Below are 23516 nucleotides of genomic sequence, written 5' to 3'. Positions count from 1 at the left end.
TCACCCGAAATAAGCATACAAACGGAAAATTCCTTCCAGGCTCTTCCAAGCATTATGCATTAGCACTATAACTGCTTCAATGCACACACACACCCACAACCCCGTTCGGTGCACATGCAGATCATAACCATGGTGCACTCCCGTCAGCGGTAGTCACGTTCGTCATCATCCGGACCGTTACCAGCTGCACTCGACGCTTTTATCTGCAATTCAAATACAATTTTCTGCTTCCAAACTTTGCACCCGTAAAGCTTTTAGCTTTCAGCGCTCACACCACCGTCATGCCGTTCCCACCGGATACCGGAAAACCTTCAAAACTTAACTACCATCTTCGACTCTCGAGTGTGGGTTTCGGTTCGGCCCACTTGGTTCAAGTTCTTTTCCTTTTTTCCCCCCTTAACGTCTGCCCCAAAGCGTCCTCCCGGTTGACGTCATTGTTGAGACCTTTAAACCCCTAAATACTGTGTCTCCGCAATGCATCATCAGTTTCGTGGGAAACCTGCCGGTGGGAAAACCGAGGGCCGGTTGTGACTTGTGTCTGTTTTGTTGGGCTAGTCACTTTTTTTCTCACAGTTTTCATCCCTCCCTTAACCTGCCAGAAGTGTACCGGGTATAGTTTTTATAGCCTGCCGGGCTCTTTCGAGGGGCCGACATATATTTGTCACACGGACGCGCATCCCGAGGACCTTTTCCCGGGGAAAGACTCCGTTCCTTAATTTGTTTCCTAACTTTATTGCCGGCCACCGCAATCATTCGACTCGTCTTCTTTCATGATAATTTATGTCCGTAGATAAATAACAGCAACTGGACCGCGCGGAGGTCATCGGTGCAGGAGGAGGAGGCACATGAGTGGGAGAGAAAGAAGGAGGGAGCAAAAAAAGAACGCCTAGCACCGGATGGCCAAACCGGACCCGAAACTCCCGTACCCCCCACCCCGAAACTCCTCGAAAACTCGGGCGAGGTCTCCAAAAACCGACCGGAAACTCCTGAAGCGAAAACTTTTCCATCTACAGCGGCGAAAGGACGACATTCTTCACAACCGAAAACGGTGAACTTCTTCGACAAGTTCGTTATGCTTATGGTTTGGTTGTTTGGCGATAGCTGTGTGTTTTTTTTCGTCCTCGTCTGCTTCTTCTACTACGGTCACCATCTCCCCCAGAGCGGTCCATAATCACGGGCCTCTTTTATAATATTTTCCTTAAGATTTTTTTCTCCTTTTTTTGAGTTCTATTCGGCCCCATTCCAAGCGCTCATCTTCACCCAAGAATCTGACCCAGCAGTAAAGGACACCAGGTTTCTTCTTCGTCCGGTCTGATCGATTAGCATGCGTTATGCCTCATCAAAAGCGTAATGAACTGGACACGGCTGTTCTTTATTACCTGATTTTCTTTTTCGCTTTGATGCTTTGGACGTAACGTCCCGGAGCCTCGGTTTTATGAGGACAGCAATTTTATCTCATCCTTCAGTCTAATAGTTGCTGTCCACGGAATAGCCGAAGAGAAAAAAAAACGGGAATCGGAACACAATTGCCATCGGAAGTAATTAAACGAAGCAACGGAAATGTGTTTGTGAGAGAGTAAAATGGAGAATTGTGGGGTGAGGCGATCAATTATCTAAGAGTTCAAGAAAGCCTTTATGTCCCGAAAAAAAGGTAAATACTTATTCTACTTTACTTTACATGCCTACAGTAAAATGGTTCCAATTGCATAACTTTAGGCGTTTCGCTAGAATCTCCTTGCAACTCGATCGAAAATCGAAAAAGTAATCATGCGTTCGGTTTTGCCAGACAGGCGACCACAGTTAAACATTTCACGTCGAAGACCTCCGTTAAATAATATTATTCGCAAATAGGGGTGGCAAAAGATCGCATTCGGTGCCAAATCAACAGCAACAACAAAAACCTAGAAAACGATTTTGCATTCGATTTCATCAAAGCTATCGAACCTCATCACCACATATCGATATTGATTTGCCTACCACACGGCACGTCGAATGTGCCAAACACCATGTGACACATTTTTGAAAATACAACTAGAGAAATAGATAGCAACAAACAAGCTCGAGAGAGAGAGAAACCCACCAGCCGTCCTAACCAAACCAATCAAAGAGCATTTTTGACAGAACGTTCCGTTCCGTTCGGAATATCAATATTTACACGAGCATAGGAAAACTCCACCAAGGTCCGCACACACAAACACCGACAATTCCCCTTGGTTCCGATGAAATGATTCGTTGTGAATTGCGTTTTGACACGATTGCTTCTACATTTTTTGTTGCGTTCAGCTCCGTCCAAGAAGCAGACGGTAAAGCTTTTCAACGAAAACCTCCAGTTTGAGGCTGATTCAAATTTTTGCACGAACCATTTCACAACATCCCTTCAACGAATGCCACGAACAAGACCACACCAGCCGACAAAGGACCTCGCCCCGATAGCGAAACAGCGGATGCACGGCACCCCCGAATCTTGTAGGTCACACGCAAACAGTCGATTTCTTTTATCTGGTTGTGGGTTGCGAAGTCAGCCTGCCGTTGTTGGCAGGCAGCGCAAAACTTTTGACACGCCAAACGACCCTCGACTCCTCGTTCAGTCAGCTTGGTTGTTTGACGCCAACCTAACAGAAGAGAAGGCACACAGCCACACACACACACTGATGCCTTTATGCCGCAATCAATTAAAAGACCTTCTTAAGCCTTACCGGGTGGTACGTAGGCATGCACAGGAATCGCGCGATATCTGCTCCAACCAACAAATTCCGAGCGCAAAAGGGGGAGGATTACGCTCAGGCAGTGTGTGCCTAAAAATAAATCATTTTTTTAGTTGCTGGGCCACCGCAAACCTCTGCTGCCTATTAGAGAAGCACCCCACGATAAACATCACCTATGGAGCGTCCTCCGGAAGGTGGTACTATCTTCGGCAAGTCACACAGACACTCGCATGATGAGCCGACAAATTTCAAACGAAACACACACTCACTCTGTGCCGGCCGGCTACTCGTGTGTCCGGAGGCTTTCCCGGACGGTTTTGATCCTACCCAATAAAGTCAAACCAAGCGAAAGCCTCAAATCCAATTCCATTCCGGCGAGTGGACCCGAGTTTGCATTCCCGTCCATTTGACTACCGGGGTCCGGCTCGTTGGCTCGTCTATCGCGTCCATTCGACCGTGAAAGCTCGAAAACACGTGTCCTTTTCCCGGGCGCCATCAAAACCGCCAATCAAAGCCGGCCCGAGAATGTTAGCGAAGTGATCCCCGGGCCGAATGTTGGCCGAGCTGTCTGTACGGTCTCTCCCCCCAAAGGCCCAAATGAACACGATCCGCAAATGGCCGCCGAGAGGGGTGGGCTCGAGCGCGCTGTAATAGATAAGCCGCTTCATTAGGTGACTTGGTTTTAATTGATTTTTTCTGTTCTCCGTTGCTCCGGTGTCCTGCGACGAACATCACGGTGAGATATAAAGCGGGACACCACACTTCCCAGCACCACATCAACTTTATTGTTTCCATTCGCGTCAACATCAACGGCGACGACAATGAGCTCTCGGTCCTGGCCTTGTGTGATGTGATGTTCGGGCCCTGCTTTGGTGGCCCCCGATCGACCGTACTCTTGGTGCTATGGCGTCCTCTGGCGCGAATTATCCTTCCGCTTACATTCTATACGTTCCTTCGTGTTTTGCTTAAACGAAATCAAACAAAAAACTGAAACAACCACCCAAGAGACACCAAATCCGCTGCGCTGTGAGCTGGGTTCGGCGAGGTTGATGATGGTCTAAATGAGGAAAAAAGGCCATCTCTCGCTCCCTGCCTGAAAGCCTGCGGGGAGTTGACCATGTAGCAGTGGTAGTACCACTCCATTGGACGAAGGATACATGCGCTGGACGTTTGCTGAGGGTGTTTTAGCCCGGCTCAGAAAATAAACTCGCTCCGCTAGTTCGAGGCCAACTCCCAGCGACAACCCCACTCCCTGTGCTAAACTGGACAAATGTGTTCCATTTTAGTTGCTGTTGATGCGCTCGCCGTTTTTTTACCTTCTTTTGCCTCGCTTTTGTTGGTAGCAAATTCTTGTCCCCGCTTTCACTCCCCAACCCCGGTGGTCCACTCGTTTTTCGGGGCAGCAAATCGTGCTCTCCCACAGGACACTGGTCCGGTGTGTCCTCTTTTGCACAACAGCACACTCGTCATTCATTAAAAGCAATCTGAGCTTGAGTGTGAGTGGGTTGTGTGTGTGTGAGCGGGCTCTGTTCGTTGTGGCCGGTCCCGGGCATCGAGAGTACAGCGAAATGCTCTTGATGATGAGTTCCTCCGTTTTACCCTGGCCACCACGAGTACCGTGTACCACTTTCCGACTGAGCCAGCAGCACAAAATTGGGGCATCAATGCAGCAGCAGCAGCAGCAGCAGCAGCATCGCATCTCGGCTTCGTCCGGGTCTAATGTACGGGCTTCGCTTTTGGTCATTGGAGCATCGGTGTCATGTTAGAAGCGTTTCAAAGGATGGGATGGTGAGGACGGGTGATGGGTGGGGAAGGTTGGACGGCATGGCGAGGTGGAAATAGGATCACGGAAAACCAAGGTAACCGTGTGCCGTCATCGTCAACAACAGCTTCATGGAAACGTTGCACCGTGGGAGAAGTATCACCAGCATCAGTAGAGGATATACAGTGTGGTGAAAAATGTTTGCAGTTTTGTTTTTGTGGATGGAGTTAAAAAATAATTTTCACTGGTTATGGAGTAAGACAAGGATCTGTGGGGAAGGTCACCCCTAATCAATGACGACCGTTTTAATATGAATTTATTAAATTCTCTTCAACTCAATTTGAATGGTTAATGCTGCTTTTGATATTTCTTTTTTGATTGAAATTTTTCAATTTGATTTACTTAGTTAATGTGCCACCAAGTAAAACAGATTCAAATGGTTGAAATATAATTTAAAATTAAATACGTATGAATGCTCATAGCAGACAATCTTCTGACCCACACTGTTCATTGTTACGAATCGTTTTGTCGAGCGCCGTTTGAAATAGGATGTATCGCACCGAAAAACTAGTCAAGCCTTCGTTTCTACCCACCCCCACATACACACCCCTCCCTCTCCCCCCTTTTACGCCTCCCATGGGCATCAAGTTTTTGAACCATTTTTGAGCCACGCTTTTCCGAACGCGATTTGCCAAATATTTCCCATCGTCCCGTACCCGTCGTACATCACCCTGTTCCGGATGGCCTTTTGCTGTACACAACGCCAAAACTGTGACTCGAAAACTTTCGCCCAAAAGCCTAACCTTTCCTAAGCTAAAGCTGCGTGTGGTCTCACTGGCCGCGCGGGACTCCACCAAAAAGACCCCGAAGTTTCAGTGCCTTCCACCCAGCCCGGTTTACCCTGGTAAATGAACCCGTGTCGTTGTTTGGAAAACCCGTGTCGTTGTTGTATGGCTGTCCCGGTGAGAAATTTGATAAACTCTAATGCCTCATGCGTTTTGTTTGTGTCCCGTGTGCTGTGTTTTTCTCTTCCTTTTTTTTCGGTGTTTTGCTTGCAATCGTGAACATGCTCGCAGGCGATTGGAATGGATTGTTCTTGTACATGTCCCACCTGCATTGTACGGGGTCGATGGAAAACTTTTCCAACACCAAACAAAGCAACAACAACAAAAAAGATAAACAAATACACAAAACACCATTCAGCTGCTCCCCGAGGGTTAAAGGTCTAACCGGTTTTGGGTGAAGCAAACAAAAAAGGCGTCCCATTCTGTCAAACTCTGAAACCATTTTAGAATTCCCACCAGGTTCGACTGCATTACAGGCGAAAAAAAAAATCCCCCATAAAGGTGACCCATCACGAAAAAAAAAGTTGTAACCCACTAAACCTTCACCTGCAATTAGAGGAAGAAAAAAATGTCCTTGCAAAAGGATGAAGTTAAATTGCAAAGCCATTTTACAAACGAGCTGACGTGTTTTGCTAATGGTATCAATTAAAGTGAAAACCACACTAACACAAACACACACACACACATAAGCGCACCCGCGGAAAGGAGTTGATGGCGTAAAATGCCCGCTACGTGCTAATAGTTGCTATAAAAGTTGATGCACAGCCCGCATTTTCCGCTCAGAAACTCTGCTACCCGGGTACGGAACTCGAGTGCATGCGCAAATAATCATTTTAACTTTTAATAAACTCCTAATGGGTGTTGGCGAAAATCCGATACGCCAGAGCAACTCACACGGCGTATCATAAACGATCAAAGATTCCACGTAAAGCGATTGCGACCTGACACGACCGATACGTGCATATTATACTCGCCTAATCGCTCTCTTTACGGTGTGCGGCGGCGCTTTATCTGTCAACCACAAATGTCACTTGCGAGCTTTTTTTTTTCCTGCGCGGGCCAAAGCTAAGTACTGCTAATTAATAACACTTCCATCTAACTCTCACGGGCATATCATCATCCAATGTCACCCAAAATCTCAAACAAAAAATCACAGATGTGTAACAGACTCTTGACTTGGAGCTATCGCAGACCCAGGGCTCAAGTCAATCAAGCCGTTAAAAAACATGAAAAGTACATTATTACATTCGCATAAAAGTTACCGCCTCGAACAGTCGTTCGTCGTCGTCGTCGTCGTCGTCGCCGTCGGGGAGAAAGTAATTTGTTTCGCATGGGTACCGAACGAAACCAACCAGAAAAGTTGTTTCCCCAAAGTCCGGCCGTTACCGTTACCCAAAAAGTCAGCAAGCCAAGAAAGAAGCGGAGCGGTAAAGAAGAAGCAAATCTGACTAACGCGCTGAGCAATGGAGAAGAGAGAGGGAGAGAGAGAGAGAGAGAGAGAGAGAGAGAGAGAGAGAGAGAGAGAGAGCGAGAGACACTGAGTTACTGCCAACAAATTAGTATGAGTGTTGGTTCTTGACACACGTCAAAAACTTTTCTATTCATCCCGTGTCCCATCACCACCGCGGCCAATCCTTGGCTGCTCACGGGGTTTTGGTAAAGGAAATTAAAAGCTTTTTTACTGATGCTATTACCCGACTTCGTCTAGGCGGTTCTGTCACCCTGAGAGACAGCCAGCGATAGGGAGGGGATGAGGAAAACTTTTTCCCCTTCAAGCTCTCTTTGATCAGGTAATCGATTCCTGGAGTGCGAAGCGAAGAAAGAATCATTCAAAGTATCCAAATGTTCCAAGAAAATCTCAGATTACTCGACCACAGCCGGGGCGGATGCTTGGCTTTTTGTGGTTTCTTTGGTTAATGTATCTCAGCTGCATTTCCGGTGACATTCTGCCATAAGCCACTGACGATACAGTTCAGAAAGGGGAAAGCTCCTGTTTTTTTATCGTTTCCCTTTGAAGATTTGCATTTCCCTGTGATGATTAAATACATCAAAGTTTCATCGAGTTTTTAGAAAGAAAATGAACGGAATACCACAAACTTTGGCACCTTGATTATTTCTCGAAACCGGTGTTTCGATAAGCATCGGAGCAGAAGCAGTAAACCAGACGAACGATCCCGTTGGGTTATGATTTGGTTTCCCCTCTTGTGCTTTCAATATCCTTTCGCAGGAAAGCTCAACACTTCAATAACCAAGGGCGTAGCGATCTCCAGGGAGACCACCTTTTACGACACAATCCCCCACACGACACACGCATTCGATTCGTTTCCGGTGCCGGGATGTGTATTAATCAACTGTCCCACACGTATCACACTTGTCATGTGGAGCCGTTATTTTGATTTGGGTTTTTTGGGGACGCACACAGCTGGCAAAGCGATAAAAATCTGGACCCAGCCTTTGGGGGGTGGGGATGGTTTGACCGACGGTTTATGCATTCATGGACCATCGCCTGGGACCATTTTTCTTCGGGTCGAACGTATAAAATATGAGGTTACAAAACGATCATCATTTTTATGAGGCTCATCGAACGAACGGGCTCCAACACACCAGCATGCTTATATGGGCACGGTACATGGCCCCCTTTTTTTCGACGGTTAATGGTTTGATGGCCTTCAATCACAACTGCGTGCGAAAGGGGAGTGGGGGTTTGTGGAGGGTGGAGGGGTTGAAAAGCACAATAATGTTAAGACAATCAATTATACTGTTTTTGCCGAGATAGATTTTTATTCTCCAATAAACATGACACTTGGGAGTGGGGCTATCGATCGGCCGGAGACAAGGAGAATTGTTCGTCCATTTTCGTGCTGACACATCTGTCAAATAATTGTCTAAGTTAATGAAATGATTTTAAGACCGTTTTTTTATGCTATTTTTCAAATATACTAGAACACCCACAAGGTTCCATGAAGCTCTCTTATAAAATAACCAAAAAAATCGAAAATACGCTTCTAAAAAACCTTCTTTTTTTACACAAATCGCCCAAGCAGTTATTGATCTCTCGGTAGCATGCAAAACATTATGAATGCTTCCATTACGGTAAATGCATATTCTGTCCCATCCCACAATTTCAATCTCAGTAATAAAATTACCCTGAAACGCAATTCACCTTCACAGCTGCCACCTTCCCAAACACTTCAAAAGACTTTCCATTTCTGCGGTAACGGAAAGGCAAGCATTCGGAGCATTCGCTTCTATCGAGAATGCCAAATTAATTCGAACCGATCTTCACTACTTCACTCAAAAAGGCAAAACATTCGTCGACTGTTTGCTTCGAAAACAATTTAGCACATTTTCAGCTCGCCTAATGGGAGGCTCGTACACGGCGGTTCACAAAGATTTTTCTCAGAAACGAACCGAGCTCGAGCTGCTTTTCACACACAGTGCGGGGATGTCTTTTCGCGCGAAATGAGGTTAATAAAAACAAACCCTAGCTAGCAAAAACAGCCACAACCCGCCCGGGAAAACCTTGGCTAGATTGCAATGGTTGGAGACACAACAAAAACACAAACAGACACACACACCCACTGATACATAGAAAGACTTTGCCTAGAAAAACATAACATGCCTTTTGTTGATGGAAAACTCGCTCTCCTCCCAACACGCCTCCTCTCCGAAAAACAACACACACCCTTTTGTAAGGTGAGCTCGTGGAATTATGGAAGCCCCTTTTGGCCCCGAATGAATGTTCGGACGTAAAATAGCGGACCACACTTTTCAGTGGGCGTTTTGTTAGTGTCACACAGCGGGACACGACTCATCACACCGGGGGAGGCGCGCGATGGCGATTCAGCATCCCGGCCGAGAGTTGATGACACTCGAATGGGGGCGATAGGACGAACCGGCCAAACAACACCCACATTCACCCAACGATGACAATGACTCCTCGGACTCGCCGAGCTTCACACGTACACATTTAGCTATTGCAATTTACCGTAACATCGCTACGCCGGGTACGGTGAGTTTTTCTGAGCGCGCTATTAACATCCCGACTCGACGCTTACCAACGGGGAAGCTTTCTGCGAGGGTAAAATCCCACCGTACAGCAGAGCGCAGTGACCGTAATGGATCGTGCCGATGGCACACTGGCTACCGCTGCAGATGCCCGCAAACGATGCGCAAGGAATGAACCGCTTCTCGCGCGCGCACTGAACTGGCATATCAACCGCCCGCCTACCCGGAGAGTAGTGCTTACGGCACCGGGAGCGAACGCTAAAATTTATTTGATCAGCGTCAATTTAAGCCCAGACCACGGACCAAGGCTCACTTCGTTGCGTTCAACTTTACCGGGCACCAGGCGTCTCCATCGGGCAAAAGCTCTTACGACTCACAGGAACTACCCATCCGAAAACCATGATTTTTTTTTCGTGTTTGGAAAAGCAGTGCCACGGAAAGAAAATCGGGCGGCGAAAAAATAATATCCCGTCTTTACGAGCCTGCGGAGAAATAAAAAATGAGTTCACCTTACGCCAACACCCCTCGGGGAGGGTTGAGGGTTTGCAGGGGTTTCCCAGGGGGGGCTTGCTTAGAATAACACACTTATTCAACTGATTTCTTGGAAAGATTAAAATATTCCGCAAATTAAAAAAAGAAATTGCTTTGCTTCAAAACATCATCGATTTTTAGTAAAATTCAATTTCATTTAAATAAAAATTTGTAATAATTTAAAAAAAAATTGAAACATAAAATCAAGGTTTAAAAAAACTTCATGAAAATAAATGTAAGAATAAATGATGTTTTGCTTATCCCAACAACAAACCCTGTAAGAAACCATCCTTACAAAAAAAAATGCTCAATCTCCCTCACAAAAAAGCTCTAAAAAAGGGCGAGATTGGTGTTTTTGCATCTTTCCGGCTGTCAAATTTAGGCATTTCGGCGGTGTCACTAAAGCAGTTCGGCCTCGAATCCGAGTCCGCCGAATACCGCGAGCAGAAGCAGAAACGCAACACTCGGGACACATAACATAATGAATGCTCATTTGTATTGGATTCACCCTGCGTGACACGTGCACAGACACACACAAAAACACACGTGGCCAAAACGCACACACGGCGACGCGGCACAACATTTCAAGCGTGGTATATACCGTGGGGAATTTAAATTAATTTTACCACCCCATATCCACACCGAAACACGGTACGACAACCGAACACACACAAAGGAGAAGAAAAATGCTGCTGGTCCTTCTCCCGGATGGAATTCCATTCCCCATTTTTTTTTTTGGGAGGGGTGAAGAAACACCAGTCCCGTGGAAACGGGGAATAAAAAAGGAAAATCAAAGAATGAATGATGATAATGAAAATGCTCCTTCGCATAATAATGTGAGTTTTCGCACGCAGCTGTACGATCCGTCGACGACGACAACGACGAGGTTGAACGATCGCATTCGCACCCTCCCAAAAGAGTAACTAAACACTACGTTTGAGAAGCCCTAACCAACACAGTCGTGAAAAAAATGGGACGTGAAAAAGAGGGAAAAGCGTTCACCAGCATTCCTCGGTGCTTCCTGTGCTTCCCGGTGGGTATCATTGATTCAAATGCCTTTTTTCCAGGTTCCAACCTTTAACTAGTTCCGTCCACAAAGCTTCTCTTCTTTCCATCTTCTCTTACCTCTAACTCCACCTTCCTCACCCTTCTTTGTGCTACATTTTCATCTTTACGATTCTATCGTAACGGCTTTCACACTACACACTGACCAACCCATCTATAACGTTTTCTCACTTTGTTGCCTTGGCCCGTGGTCCGGTGGTCGGTCCGTGGTTCAGGTTTCGGACACTTCCAATGAACAGCGTCCTTGTCAAGCTCTCACACACACACACACACCTACAGACACAAACAATTACACCTGATGGTTGTTGCTAAAATATTTCCCAAGCATTCTTCGCCCCGTTCCGAGCGAAGAGCCGTGTTGGTTCCTTTTTTATCTCTGTGCCATCTGTTTTGCACCAATCCTCTTAGCCGATTCTTCGGCTTCACTACCAGCACCAGAACTCCATAGATTTTCCCCACCTGTTTTCCCCGCACACCTCTTCACCTTTTTATCTACATTCTCTTATGACGAAACCCCGGCCAAAGGTCCATCGCCAGAATGTCCATCACGTTCGTTGCTTATCACCTTTCGGTGAGCTTTGTTTTGCTTCTCGCCTTTGCTCCAAATCCTAGCAACTTCGTCCTAGCTTGCTTCTTAACAAACATTGTCCACGGTTCTGCTTCGTCCACCCACAGAAACATACCGGAAAAAAGAGGAAGAAAAGGGAGAAACAAAACTAAGCAACGAACATGGTGCCAAAACATTCCATTCCGAACCCTCAAACCCCAGCTCTCACGTTCGCCGCCATCATCCAGAATTGCTGACCCGTTTTTATGCTGCTTCTGCTTCCTTAAGATCAGGACCAGCAGCAACTACCAGCAGCAGAAGACAAATCGTCCCGAGCGCTCTGAGAAATGGATACAAATTAATTTTCCATGCCGCGGTTCCTTTTTTCTGCTTGTTTTCCCCCCAACTCTCACTGCTCTTACTCGGTTCCATAGCTCGACCGGTTGCCTGATGATGGCAAGCCAACCCCGGGAACGCTGGTTCTGATTGAGACCATCCGTTTTCCGGCCAGGTGAACACATCACCGGCAATAAAGAAGCAAACCAGCTGCTACTGTTGTTGCCACTGATGCTGGACGAGTGGGCAGTTGCTGCAAGCAGTTCCTCGGACGTTCCACGGTACGTGATACGCAACAGCAACAACAAAAAATCCCCGGACACACGAACAAAAAAAAGCGAAGCGGTGCTCTGAAGCAGTTCTCACAACCCGGTACAGAAGAGGGACCGAAAACAGCGCTGGAGTGGAGTGGCTTAAAGATTGTACGAAAATCAGCAAAAATCCCCATTTTCTTGCTTGGGAAAGCGAAAATACGAATCGTTTGTGGTGGAAGCCGAGGTGAAGTGCAGCTCACACAACAAGCATTCAGCCAATCCTGAAGGATTGAAGGACCGGATTTTTGCCTCATTTCAGGATTTCGCAATCAATTCCCGAAAAACTCAATTCTCAATCCGTTCCTGTTCCTTTTTTTTGTGGTAGGCCATTTGTAATAGGGGACTCTATTTTCCATCAGGACAAAAATGTTCAACTTCAGCAGAAGTGGAGGCTTTCCAGCTTCACCGGTCCGCGCCCTTTACCGGTATGAAACGAAAACCAAGAAGGTTTGTTGTTTAAGTGGGCTCTCTGGTTTATTGCGCTTGTTACATTGTGATTCTTGTGCGCACTCTCGTGTAGGAGCGACTAAACGGGCAGAAAAAAAAGAGGGAAATTGGAACCAAAGTACCGTTCGAGTACACTCCATATCGCCATATCGCTGAGAGGCTCATTCTTGATGGGAAGTGCATCGTTCAGCTGTGTGTGTGTGTGTTTTTCCCCTTTCTCGTCATACTACTTCCCGAAAACAGCGTAACGGTGAGGCATAAACCACTAGAGCCGAAGGGGGTGAGTTTAGAGCAAAAATTAAATAAAAGTTGTTGATCCTTCAACAGCGATCGATGATGCTACTGGCATTTGGCTTCTCGCGGTCCCGTTTCGTTCCCCGTTTGTTTTTTTTTTTTCTAATGGTTTATTCAAGTGCGTAAGTGTTTGCTGCCAGCTTCTTTTTTTTTTGAGGATGGCTATTTCGGGCTTCTCGGTGGATTTTTTTTTATTGGAGCACGCGCTGAGGGGCTAATAAATTTTAGCCAAGCAAGCTGTTCAGCGTCCGGAAAGTGAGAGCCCGCGGTGCGGTCTAGGGCTTTTACAACAATGACGTACACAAAGAGCTCGAGGCACACACACACGTGCCGTCTAGATGATAATCAATTTTGTGCGCGTGTGACGTTGCAGCCATCCTGGGCTTCCAGCTCACGGTGGGAGACGAGCGATTTTTGGTTTTAATTTTACACAAGCATTAAAGTTTTTCGGTGTGAGGAACACTTGTAAAAATGTAAAACGGTGCCCAATAAAACGTGGTTTTATCGTGTGCAGGAAGAAACGTTTGGCCCGGACATTTGTTAAGCTGGATCGTCGATATCCAGCAGTTTTAGAGCTTTGCTGAGGATTGTTTTTCGCGGTGACAGAATGTTAGAAAAAATATTTTTATATGTAATTTTAAATTCCAATCGATGCCGTCGCTAAATTTTTGAATACAAGCTACATATTATTAACGGAAATAATAATTTCTCCAATCTTCTTCCAATGTAACCCTACAGCCAATCCAAGAGAATTCTTTGGAAAATAATTTAAATAAAAAGTCTCTTCATTTATTTTTTAACGCAAAGCATTTCTTCATTATTCCGAACCGAAAATAAAGCTTTTGATAAAGAAAAATGGCTCAAATTAACTAGTATTAAAAATAATCATACCACATTACCTAAAATTGGTCCCACTTGTAAACCATCAAATATTGATAATACTAAATTGCTTTCACATAGTACCATCGGGCGGACACACTTCTACACACCGATAAAGATGTATTTTTTATGTGACAGCTCTGAAAGTACCTCCCCCCTCGCACACACAAAACGCACACAATCGCACGGCAAACAAAAAAAACGGACCCCTTAACTGTCTGTAAGCTGTAGTAGTCCTCTCTTTACGCCTATTACACACAGCTGCCAGCAAAAATAAGTACCTGACGGGTAAATCCGTCCTTTCAAGCCACAAGCTTCACACACAAAAAATAGGCATTGAATAGGACGGGCCGGAGCGTTCCGGTGGTGGGTGAAAAGAACGAGCCGCCCAGGGACCAACTGTGACGAATAACAGAACCATAAGTCAAACATAGAAATTAGGCAGCAATCAACCGTTGCTGGTGCAACCATTTGAAGTACGCGCTTACGCCGGTGGCGTTGTTTGCCGGGCAACACTCGATTCCCTCCCATTCCCACCCGGAGTATCCCGTAGGTCTCTGCTACCACAAAACTTTTTCTTTCCATCTCATCAGTCCGCATCCTTTCGCTTGCTCACAATCAACAGCCAACAAAAAAACACAGCCCCCACGACGATAAAGGTAGCGAAGGATTCAGCAGTAAACGTCCCACCAACGAATACTTGACAGTGTTTCCACTCGACTGGTGGAAAGGATAAACAGTAACACAAACTCAACTAAAGCAAACACCAACCGTCTGCCCGAAAGAAAAAAAAAACCCCGAAAGCCCAGCCCAACTGTACGTTCTGATTCAGCCTTCCTGGAATTGGTCCAACCAACCGAGCATCGGTACGGTCGTTGAAGCTGCAGTTCGTGCTGAAGTTCCATCCGGGTTCGGGCGCGGGCAAGCAAATGGGTGTGTGGCGTCGTGTTGGTACCGATTTTTGGATAGGCCCCGAGTTGAATAATTAATCACGGGCACCGGGCCGGAACGTTTGGCAGTAATAATGCCAGCAGCAGCAGCAGCAGCAGCAGCAACAGCAACAACCGCAGCGGAAGCACAGCCCCCAAACCAAACATGCCGGCTAATCCGCACAAAACGCAACTTTGTTCGGAAGCTTCTCCAATATTGCTCCCCCAAATCCATTATTCATCGTTGTCTCGCAACAGTTTGAGGAGGACAGAAGTACAGCGAGCGAATTGCTGTGCTTGGTTTTGGATTCTGTTCTTCGGGCTTTTTTTTTTTCTTCTTCGTAGGTGAATCTGAGAGATCCTTTGAATTCCGAAAGGATTTCAGGTTGACGCCTAACAAACGTACCACGTTTGTGACCTTTACGCTTAAACGAATTTGGCATGCATCGCTCGCAAGACACATTCGCGACCCTCGCACTGCTCGTTAACGGGAACAATACAAACTTGCAGACGAAAAAGGGGCCAACCGAATATTTCCGCAAGGGTCGCAATACACTAAGCGCAAAGAAAATTGAAAACAATCTTAATTCAAATCCCTTTCTGTCCCTGATCAAAAAGCCGCAACGCAAAACACACAAACCGTTCACCGATTTTGCATGCTGGATGGGATGTTTAGGAGTAACTTTTTCACCGGGCAAGTAGGCTGATAGCAGAGCTGCTTCTTCAGCGCAGCAGGAGATGCTCTGTTTGTGTGCGTGTTTGTGTCTTAATTAAGGTGTAGCAGGCCACGACTGTCATCGAAAAGAAATATTTTCTCAAAACAGCGAAACACAAAACTCCGGTGAAAAAACTTCCCTTATTGTCTTTCGCGGACGATAAAGGGGACAGAATAAAGTGGCACGGGGAAAAAGGACCTCAAGTAGACAGTTGTGATGAAGTGAAGAATGGAAGGAAGCATCCAGAATCAGCAGGAGAGCAGAAGAAAAAAAGGATTCGTTTCGCTTAGTGCTCGGTTTTTGAAATATGACTTGAAAAATTCATAAAGTCACCATTTTTTAAGCCGCAAAGATTCCTCATCTTCGTTTGTGGCGTTCGTATTTTTGTTTTTCCACCTTTCGAACCCAAGTGTCTTTAAGTATCCTCACTGCCACTTTATCGCACTCTGCTTTCCCAGTCCCATCCGACGACCGATTCATTCGCGCCATTTGCCAATCGAAAAGTCGAAAAACACAAGAGCCACTTGCCAGCTGGATGGGCGCCCACCGAGCCCAGCAAAGGAATAAATTTTGGGTTGCAAATCAAGATGCGAAAGAGCGATAGGCTGGCGAAAGGAAGGTTTAGAAGGAGAAGGCTACAAGCCTATACCACCCCTCCGTACACCCCACAACGCAGGTGTTGCGCCCGCCAGTCGATGAAAATGGCAAAGAAAAACTGGCGAACAAAGTATATCGCATTATGAGCCGCACTGGAGAAAAGGAATAAATGATGATTTTAATGTCTGCTTTCCGTTTTTGGCGGCGCATTTTAGATGAGCTTTTCCCAATAACCCGACGAGGCAGCGAGGGGGGAAAATGAGATTTCCGAACGGTTTTATACTTTTCTTCCTTGTTTTTCAAGTGCTTTCGATACACAATCGAAACCCGACAGGAAGAGCGAGAACGAAAGCGGCCTTCGGAAGTGATCCAAAATATCAGGTAATTCAAGGTTTTGATAACGGCCGTCCGGGCATTAGCCGACCCGGGATGGGAAATTTAATGATCTAAATGAAACGTGCCCCTGTGATTTCATCGTGGCGCAGGAGCAAACCTTCGGAAGCCATTGCCCACACACGGTGCCAATTCGCTAATCGACTGATAAAAGTTAATTTGCCGGAAAGGTTCATAAATATTTGCATTAAATGGAATGGTTTGACGTTTGCAAATGTGCACTGAGCGGTGGAAGGTTGTGATTTGAAGTTGACGTTGGCAGTCTTCTTATTCCCGAAGGTGATCAATTTTTTGCAATAAAGGTACAGTTGTTCTCATGTAGAATGGGACGTAAGGCTTTCTTGCTCATTGTGTACAGAGGACCAACATGCGAATTTTATCAACTAGAACTCTGAGAAGGTAGATCGACGAAGTAACTGAAGATTGAAGTAACTGAACTGTTGGCGAATTCACGATTTTCTCTTCATTATAGCAAGTTTGTTAAACAAAGTAGTAGTTCTTGGATTTAGTAATATTGCTGTATACAACAGTGAAAGCCTTCGTTCGCCGCCAATATCTACAGATGTCCCATTTCAGACGGAAGCAACTGTAGCTACAGAATTACCAGAATACACATCACTTTACCGACAATTACAATTCCCTCTAATGACAGTTATTACCATCAGGAAAATTGTGCCTATATTTTATTTTTCCTCCATCTCTACCGCCACCAGGTGTGGTGTAGCTTGGCGTAAAATTTCGGCGAAGCACCATCGCGTATCGAAAAACGGGAGAACTGCACGAGGACACATGTCTCGCTTTAACGTCGCCGGAGGCTGTGAGATACGTACGCAGTAGAAATCGAATTTCCGCCCAACCGGAGGAAATGATATTACCCACCAGCAGATGTGTGCGTGTGTATGTGTGTGTGTGTGTGTGGGTATGTGTCTTTCCATCAACTTTGTGCCTCTGTGGACACCGTCACAGTGGGAGATGTGTGAAGTAAGAAAAACTCGCAAAACCCGTTTAACGAAACACTTGAGCCGAGACGGAGAAGAAGCTTCCACAAAAGCCTGAGGTGTGGTGGCATTAAAATTGTCCTGGGATCTGGTCATACCGTCAAAAGAAGAGACAAGCGCGTCTCTGTCCAGTGTGTTTTGCGCCACGGTGGAACCCATCGTAAGCATCACTTCAAATGAGGTTCCGGTCAGTGGAACGATAAGAGGACCTACATCCGGTAAAAGTTAGTCCGAACGGAGAGCTTCCGGAACTCCCAGCTCGCTCGAGTGACTCAGTCTCCTACTAAGCGAGGCAGCAAAAGGAAGTCTCCGTTTTGTGGCCTCCCTCCCAGTAACAAATGGCTTCGGCTTAAGACCACCACCACCAACAGCAGCAGCAGGGCCAGCATCATCGAGTAGGGCAGGTCTCTTCGGAGAAGCCCCCAAGAGAGCGTCCACAAGGAGGGAATAGCGCGTGGAACAAAAAAGAAAATGAACGATGAACTCATAACCGTCTTGATGAAAGTTGGACTCGGAACGAGATATTGTCGCCCATTCCACGAAGCAGGATACGCCCATCCCCCCTTCCCCGTGAGCCATTTTGATCGACTCAAACTCATGTCGGCAATGTTGGTTCATTTGTTCACCGCTCCTAGCGGGCCCGCCAGGAGTAGCGTCGTCGAGCACAATCCATATGTGTATGGTATGCCCTTTCGTCGCCGCACAGGATATTACCGTCACCACAAACCTGGCGAAATTGAATTTTAGTTTCCTTCACTGTCACACCCGACCCGACCGACCGTGGAACATCGATCCGTGACGCAAAAAGCCGATGGGAGATCGCTTGGGCTACAATGAACAACAAAAGATTTTCCTTCCTTTCCTTCGTTTGTTTTTTTTTTGTACTTGCGTTCCCGCTCGGGAAACAGGGAGGACAGTTATGTGGAAACACCTTCCGCCTTTTCCCGGAAACTAACAGTGCGAAAGTAGGCTCCGGGACGGGAGAGACAGCTCAACCGGAGAGGGATGAAGCCCATATCCGTCAACTGTTTCCCGATGCCTGTATGTGTGTGTGTGCGTATTCCGCTCTCAATTAAAGGCAACTCGATTATGGAAATGTCACGTCGTGCGGTACCACAGCGTGATACGGATTCGAAACTGTCTCGTCAAAAAAGAAAAGCCGGATCAGCCAGAGCCCCGGGACTTCGGTGCGGGTTTTGCTGAGGTGTGGAAGAATGTGGACGGAGAGGGAGAGTGTGGAATTTCACACTGTTTCTGATAGCTTTCCGGCCGTGCAACACCATCCACCCAATCCCGCCTCGGTCACGGTTGCTCTGCAACACCAAGTGGCAGCTTAAGCAATGGCGTCGGGCCCAAAGTACCTACTATCATCATGTTACTCGCTCAAATTTTCCTCTTCCGAAACGTCTCACATCGTCGCCCGTGCCACACGGTGTGGCGGAAATCAAAATCCCTCCTGCTGCTACCGCTACTGGATGGATGGATGAGGACAGGGACATGGAAAATCTTACCACGAGCAAATACGTGCCGACTTACGTGTGTATCGCACAAATCGTGACACACACACAGAGGGAGCGAGTACACCGCAGCGCAGATGAAATTACAGCGAATCCTAGCAACTGCGTGATTTTTTAACTTGACAGTGACAGAGACGTCATCACAGCGAAACGATCGCACCAAAGTTGGTGGAGTTGGCAGCAGCGCCGCAACGGAAACACCTACCGGATGTCAGATATTTCTTTACGTGCTTCTTTTTTTTTTTTTTTGTTTTCGTCGTCGTTTCGAGAGCACACAAAACAACGCCCTTTCGTTATTTTGTGTCGTGGTGCACAGCACACTCATTGTTGCCAGGGAACGCAAGCTCTCAAATCAAAATTGCATTCAACTCTTTCTTTGCCAAAAGAATTGGCGAACAGCGCACGGCGTACCACTCGAGCGGTGTAAGTACACGTGATCCGTTTCGCTTTATAATCAAGATAAAGGAACCGCGCGGTATGGCACGTTCAGACACAAAGCAGCTAACAAGAAGAGCCAGAAAAGCATATTGGAAACATTTGATATTTATTGTTTAGGTTGGTGTTACGTTGCCTTTTTCAGGGAGCGAACAATGTCGCTCCTTGACGTGCGCGATATGACATAGATACAAGAGAATGCCTGGGAAGTCTGGTAAGTCTTTCAAAAAGTTTTGACTCATGATTATAATGCGTGACAAGTGAGTTGAAAGTCCTGAGATAAGTTGCCTAACTTTTAATCAGTTTGCTACTTCCACAAGAGGTTTGTGCTCCGTAGAGCGAGAGAATGTTTACAAGGAAAACTAACCCATATGAGCCTCTCGACAAACAATTGAAGAGGAACCTTATATACTATCTACTCCGTATAAAAACATTTTTGAGGTTCTCCCATAAGTCACTTATCATAAGGAAAATAGTTTCGCGCTTTCTTATATGGCTTAAATCGTCTCGTCATTCCTAGGCATGTTAAGCTATGAGCAATGAATACAGCTGGCACTGGTTTCGTCCTGAAGACTTCAGCTAAGGAACCTCACCCAAGGGTTCTCACTCAAGCAGCTTCGACTAAGGAGCCTTTTTAAATGGTCTTCGTCCAAGGAATCTGGAACAAGTGGATCTCTCTCAAAAGGATCTCTTGCTGCGTCCAAGAACTGTCCTCCAAATGATCCCAAGGATTCTCGTCCAACTATATCTCTCTCAAAAAGACCTTTTCCTACATCCAAGGATTCTCGTCCAAGTGGACCTCTCTCAAAGGAATCTCTTCCTATATCCAAAGATTTTTGTCCAAGTAGACTTCTCTCGAAAGGACCTCTTCGTACGGGTCACACCCAAAGAACCGTGCCTTAGAAACTTTGTCTAAAATAACTTCTCTGTCTGATGATATGATCGATTGAAAGCTCGATTGATTGCTGTCTCTAAGCTTATTTGACATAATAAGAGTAAACTAGCGCCATACGTCTATAGTTTAGGAAAGGAACTTCGCTATCATGACATTGACCACCAGAGAGAACTCTCCATGACTTGAAAATTCTCAAACATCATATCACATTCTACAAAGTTCAAAATTCTACAAAGTCTCCTATACATCCAAATTCTAATTAAATTCAGATACCCGCGAAGAGATTTTCATCAAACATCAGAATCTTACTAAACAACCAAGACATCGTATCCAATCACAAGTAATCTCTAATAAGTTCAAAACGTTGACAGTTTATTAAGGGTTGTAAGCTTCACGACACAACTCTACCGCATCGTCCCGCTTTGTTTCAATCCACCGTAGCTTGCTGAACCGCACAACATCAACGTGCAATCATATTTAAGTGGTCAATTTTCGTGAAAAATTTCCAATATCGCACCCCATCCATAACCATCGCTTCTACAGTTTGCTGTTTATTATCGCCCATCAAGTGAAAAGCAACAAACAACAGCAAGCAAGCAAGCAAGCACACACGAAAATTCCCCAATATCCTTCCAAGTCACCCCTAATCAAGCTTGTTTGACACGTTCGCACTCTGTTGCGTTTTTGGTTGCGATAAAAAGTAAGTGGGTGAAACTTTCCATTGCCAACATACGGCCCCCGCTCGCCGTAAACGAACTGGAAAAGACAGTGAAGGCTGCTTGGTTTTTGCTATCAGTAAGCGAGTGAAAACGGTTTTGCGATCACCCAAAAATGAATGTACTGAATTGAAACCGTTCTTGGCCCATGGAGCTGGTAATGGTTCGGCTGGAAGACAAAAACAAAAGCAGCAACGATGGCCGTTGTGACGTGACGCGTTGTTTTCATAAAATTTTATCTAAATCCTTTTCACGACAGTAAGCGTCACACACCAACTCCAATACACCAAAACGTTTCGCTATAGTGCCCGCGTTGTTTCTAGACGAACGACGGTGACGAAAATGAAAAGAATCGCGTACCGCGTTCCTGCAGGATATTCAACGTGGCGCGGCGAGCACAAAAGCTCCGTACCACAACGGCATCGATTGCGCTTTTCTTTTGATTCGCGTGACGTTTTGATGGCACACAGAAGACAAAGCATCACAATGGAAAAGTTAATAAGCATACGGAGCTGCTCAGTGTGTTTGCCCGGCGTCTCAATCTTCGACTTCCTTTACTACGGCCGCCATTATCGCGTTGATGGTGGTAGTGATGCTGCAAAAATAAAAGTCACATCCCCCAAACCCTGCCAACATTCCTAATCACACACACAAACACACAGGTACACAAAAGACTTCCCCAACAAACACCGAACCAAACGGAGAGTCGTAACACCCAGCACAAAGAAGTTTAAAAAATACCTTAAACCTCTCAACTCACGGTTCCGCGTCACCAGCCGTAATTGAAAAGTCTTCAGGAGGAGGAGCAGCAGCAGCAGCAGTACCACCATCCGGAAGGTTTCATAAAGCAAACAAGAATGGAGCAGTATCAGGATCGCACCATTAATTTGCGCTACGGGTGTTGTGGCCCGGGACTGGAGGTTTTATGAGACACCGCTGTACCTGTATCCCGGTATCATTTTCCGCAGTGTACAACCGCACTATCTGACGCAGTCACGGCACCCCGAGAGCATGCCCGACAGCCGGCCGATCCGCGGTGAAGCACATTCATTCATTCATGCTCTACCGTAGCTGCGAATGTTAGGTCGCGCCGAAAACGGAACGGTAAAGTAGTTGGAAGTTATGAGTTGCGAATTAAAATTATCGATTTTGGGGGGAGATATTCGATATCACGGGAAGCCAACCGAGCGCCTAAAGGAAGGAAATGTTTGTTTTATATGAACAATGATTCGCCAAAGACTTGGAGAGTTAGGGATTAACTCCTAGGAGCATCTGAAGAGCTTCGAGAAAACACATCGATAGCATACTTTTAGGCGCAGCGAGTAAAACGCCCTGCTCAGCCAAAACAAATCACCACTTACGCTCTCTTTGCTTTGTCTTTGAAGCACCTCACGAATATGGATATCCAACGGGGGGGGGGGGGGGAGGAAACTCATAACGCACGAGTCCAATATATTCCTGGAAGTTAGCTGCAGATATCGAAATGGCTTCCACGAAGGAAATAAATTTATTGCGAAACCGGGAAACCGAGAATTCGGAATTCAACCGTAAGGTATTTCTTGAAGACCAATCAAACGCCACCCCGAGCGACTAAATTGCCTCTCGTGTGCGCACACGCGCGTGTATGACGCTTCTTGGCCGTACGTCTTGTGGTTTGATAGCTGCAACCAGCCGGAAAAGTAAGCTCAGGTCAAGCTACAGCTCGGCTGGAAAAGAGACCTTCTCGCCTCTTGAGTAACGACCATTCGAACACGTCGACCATGGACAGCTAGAAAAAAAAAACAATTCCCCCCGAGGAACCACCGCCTGGAATTGGCACGCTGATCGGGAACAAATTCCAATGGTAAGAAAATAGCAAAGGAGCCCGAAAAGAAAAAAAAAACATCGCTGGCAGCCGCTCAAGAATGTCACCGGGCGAAATGAGGCGAAGAAAATAAAATTCCACAGCTCGCCCCCAAAAGACGGCCGTGCACAGGGACGTCGCACAACGCAGAAAACAAGTTCAACGCCAATAAGGACGCCAGAACCGGTGCCCTAAAAATGATACATCTTCTCTCCCGTTGATCCACACGGGAGAAGGCTCAAGAACGAACGGAACCAACCTCATCCTGTCCCAAATTTTCGCCGGCTAAATCGCGACCGGAACGGCACATCCGTAGCCGGCATGGCATGGCGAGCAGCACGTTTGCTGCGGGACGGTAGGTTATACGAAGCGGCGATCTAATTTCGACTTGATTTTTCGCATTCGTTAGTGCCCAAAATCCCACGACATTGCCCCCGAGGGGAAGACTAAGAAGCCGACCTTTTTTCCCTCCCGCCTTCCATCGTCGGCGCTCGCTGCTGGTGACGTGTCAATTTTCTGTTTATTTATTTCGGTAAATAAGTTTATGTCGCACGTCGCTGCCACCATCACCACTGCGCCATCTGCGTCTCTGCAGAACCCGGGCCCGTAACGGCAAAGCAAAACACCCAAGATCATCATTATCGTCTTCATCTTCTGTGAGTCTCGCCGAGGTTTAGGGGTGGGTGAAAGATTTTGCTAAAACGGTATCAATTTCGGACAACGATACCGCCGCCCAGCATCGCC

General features: G+C 46.4%; 1 protein-coding gene across 5 annotated transcripts in view; it reads right to left on the bottom strand.

The window, feature by feature from the left end:
• Window positions 1-23516, bottom strand: part of LOC118514708 (metallo-beta-lactamase domain-containing protein 1) — a 92382-nt gene that overhangs the window by 29590 nt on the left and 39276 nt on the right. The gene's annotated exons all lie outside the window — the stretch shown is intronic.

Source organism: Anopheles stephensi, chromosome 3 (assembly GCF_013141755.1).
Source record: "Anopheles stephensi strain Indian chromosome 3, UCI_ANSTEP_V1.0, whole genome shotgun sequence".
NCBI classification, from domain to species: domain Eukaryota; kingdom Metazoa; phylum Arthropoda; class Insecta; order Diptera; family Culicidae; genus Anopheles; species Anopheles stephensi.
The sequence above is the reverse complement of the archived record's forward strand: the minus strand, read 5'-3'. Positions and strand labels throughout refer to the sequence as shown.